Source organism: Gadus macrocephalus, chromosome 3, assembly GCF_031168955.1.
Source record: "Gadus macrocephalus chromosome 3, ASM3116895v1".
Taxonomy (NCBI): Eukaryota; Metazoa; Chordata; class Actinopteri; order Gadiformes; family Gadidae; genus Gadus; species Gadus macrocephalus.
In genome coordinates this window covers 4,591,473-4,595,531 of record NC_082384.1, presented here as the reverse complement: position 1 = coordinate 4,595,531, position 4,059 = coordinate 4,591,473, and positions in this window count along the sequence as shown.

Here is a 4,059-nt window from a genome sequence, read left to right as displayed (position 1 = left end):
TAACTCATTAGTGTCAGTCGTAGTGCATTAGTCCTTTAAGTTAGTACTCTAATTTAATTTTGTTAATCTTTGTCTTAAGCGTCCGATTCCTCTCTCCACCATACCTTGTGGTTTGAGGAATGTAGACACAGCCAAATCTTTGTTTGACATGCAGATGTTAAATCACTTGTTTGAGTGTTTTCTGAATAAACGCTGCCCTATTGCCTGAGCTAATTTGTGACGGAATTCCAAACCTTGGCATGACTTCTCTAGTCAGAACCTTGATTACCGTAACCGCACTTTGGTCTTCTGATGGGACTGCTTCTACCCATCTGTTGAACACTGTTTTTTCAAATATTTCACACTCATTTAGCTGGATGTCAATCATTGTTTGCAAGTATGGTGAAGAAAAACCTTGTTTTCAAATTTTTTCCTAATTCTCCTCAATACCTCCCCCCTTGCGCAATGGTCAAAGCCATGCGCAGTAAATGATAAACAAATCTAATAACGTCGTTGGTGCAACCAACGTCGAAACGTGTAACCTTAAGCATCAGCAAACTGAAACCAATCTTTTGGGAAGGGAAATCGAAACCTGTATGTTCAAATCCAAAGCCCAATATGGGTGGGTTTACCATCAGCCGCCTGAAACAACGCTGTTCCAAAGTCATGCACTAAACCGAAAAAACGTACATGCATTAGTGGCCTTCTATACCACAAAGGAAAAATAAAATAAAATAAAATAAAAACGCGACATGCCCCGTTCCAAGGCCACTTCTGCTGCAATAGCTGACATATCTGACCCCTGTTCCCCCTCCACCTTTCATCAGCCGGCTTTTCCTATGATGGTTGCAGTCCGTCACTCCATGATCAAGTGAGCCAGTGCTCACAGTGACTCTGCCAAGTAATCGTGACTGTGCCTGATTTAGGTTGTCCCGGGCTTCAAGGTGGGATCTTACCCGTCGTTGGCTAACCAGCCTTCCATACTGGCTTATTGCAGGATGCCGTACCTGGGATACGATCAATCCCCACCTATATGGTGGTATAGATCGCAAAATGGAGGGATGGAGACAGAGTCATCAGCCGCATCTGCCTTACGCAGCCATATGTGTGCGTAATGAATACACATCAGGGCGACTATAAAACAAAAGATAATTTATCAGAGTTAAAATTATTAAAGTGTTGCAGCAGCAGTAGTGGCATTTGAAGGTAAACCCACTACTTCCGAATCCAATTTGACAACATAGCACGTATGACTCCTTCCCAGCAGATGTGGCGTCAACCCACCTACTGTCCTTCACTAGGGAGATGTGAAAGAAAACAAAAATCATAATATTAAAACTTGCATTTTCAATATTGCGCGACTCACTTTTGTCTTAACCATTACTCAAAATCACAATTCTCTTCATAATCCTACCCGATTGCCCTTCACTATCTATTTAAATTGGACGACCTAATTAAACCTTTTATTCTACCTATTGCTTGCATTTAATGTTCTCCATATTCTGATTCACTACTATACCAAACCCAAACCCTCTATGTTGATCTTAACTAGTTTATTCAACACTGAATTGATACATTGTTTCTATTTACTAATTAACCATATTGTTTTATCTGAAGTGTGCTTGTGTATCCCCTTGTGTACTCCATCACTCGGAGTAGGAGAGGATTCTCCCCTACCTCGGCGGCCCTGACACACACACGAGAACAGGCTCACATACGCATCCTTTCTTATTTTATTTTACTTATTTATTTTGTATGACATGTCATTGTGGATAACCTAAATTAGAAATTTGGATAATCGTTTTATCATACTTATTTGGTCTAATTTTTAAGTATTGCCGATTGTTTTTTCTAAATTATAAGATCACTTTTAATAAATTGTCTATTACTTATCATAATCTCGAGGGAAATATTTTATTTGTGTTGTTATCTTGGCACCTAGACCTCGTCAGGTCCAAGCACCAAAATAACATCCACCTATCCACGCAGAGTCCATGGGTTGGGTCTGCTCCTCTTTTGATGAGTCACTTTACCCTGGCGCCATTGAACCCATTGACTCCTGTGGAGTGTGGTGTGCAGACAATTTTTTAACGCTAATTGCTCATATTTTGGAGTAACTTGCTCAGGGACACAGCAACACTCAGCTAGGAGAGATGGGGATCGAACCAGCAACCCTTTGGTTACTAGACAACTGCTCTACCTCCTGAGCTAAACGACCCCAGCCACCTCTCCGCTGATTTATTACCTCCGGGTCGGTCCGCATCCGCCCTTTTTGCTTTCTATACATTCCTCTCCCTTCTCCAAACACCTTCTCTCTCTGATCCAACCCGTTGTCTCACCAGTGCTCTGTGTACCAAGATGTAATGATATATACCACATGATATTCCGACGCGATGGAGAGTATCCAAGAGCCACAGAATCACCAATCCCAGCGGTGGTTCTAGGTTTTTTCTAAAACAGTGGACATGGGTTACATACAGGAACCAATTACAGAGTACATCCAAACGCACAAATAATCTATTAGGCACAATACAAATTCAATCTCTTTCTCTCTGTTGTCTCTCTGTCCAGCCCCCACCTGCAGGTTTTTCCTTACTTACGTTCCTTCTCTCTAACTCTCTTTACCTCTCTTTATCTACTTCCTTTGCTTTCACAAATCTCCATAACCATTTTCACTTTCAGTAATCCTTTCCTTTCCTTTCTGGTTTATTCGTTTTTTGGACACTCTCCAAAACTAGATTTATTAATCTTAAAAAGGCCATCGAAAGATATGAATCTCCCCAAAGAAAATTCTAACCGGAAAGCCTTCTCCAATCTCATCGCCACTTCTCGTTGCCAATCTACACACACTTCCTCTTCTCTGTCTCACTCTTCACAAATCACTTCATCTGACCCCTCTAACTAAACTCAATGCTAACTCTTTCTCACTCACTCACTCACTCACTCACTCACTCACTCACTCACTCACTCACTCACTCACTCACTCACTCACTCACTCACTCACTCACTCACTCACTCACATATACAACTTAAAATAGGAATTCACGATTCTCATCCTTGGAGCTGTCATAGGCATTAACTGCGTGTGTTCCGAGAATCCCAAAGTTTTGGTGAATTTTCCTGCCAGGGGGAGGTGAGAGGCATAATTTGGACCTACGCAAGTGTAAGTGGCTCCAGTGTGGGCCATCATTGGCGTGCCTCTATAATTTATCAGAACCTGCAGTCAGGCCCGCCGACAGGGGGGGACAAACGGGTACGTTGTCCCGGGCCCTGGACTGGCCCTGGAATGGGGGGGGCCCATAACTGGACCCCCATGAAGTTGGGATTAATTATTGTATGTATACTTCAAAATGTGTTGATTTAGAGAAGAAAAGTGCTTTATTTGCATTCAATTAACGACTCCTAGATTGTTTGCCTTCATTGCCCTTGAAAAAACGGCCAATAACCCCCTATCACCCCTATGGCAAAATGGTTTGGTCTTTGGAGAAGAAAAAATACGACATCATTCCATTAGTGGTCAGTGCGCGAGTCAGGAGCCCTGAAAAAAAAAGAAAGGCGAAAAAGAGAGGAAGAAGCCGAAAGCCTGAGGGGATCTCTTTATAAATATTTCAGAAAAGACTCAGGTGATGCTGCAGGTACCAGTAAAGGCAGCTGTGCAGCACAGCCAGGTAAGACACGGCCAACTTTTTCCAGCCCCGTCGTCAAGTAACACAGGCACAGGCGGCGTGTCAAACATATTAGCGCAGCACCACATGAGCAAGTCACACGGAGATCAATATCAGACAGACAGGGGGCATTGAATAATTTGATAACCACAACGGCTTTATTACACTTTATTACACGCCTATATCTAATTGAATCTTAGAATATGCACATTACCCCGCAAATAGGCCCATGTCCAAATCAAATGTTTCAGGCAGGCACGCGCTGCGCACTCCAATCAGGCTGAATTGATTTGAGAATCATTCCCAGTCAGCTGAATTACAGCCAGTGTAACGCGGCTCATGGTTTAAAATAAGCCAGTGGCATGGCAACATGTGAAATTGCCATTTAGATAGAGTTGGATGTAACGAATGGGTT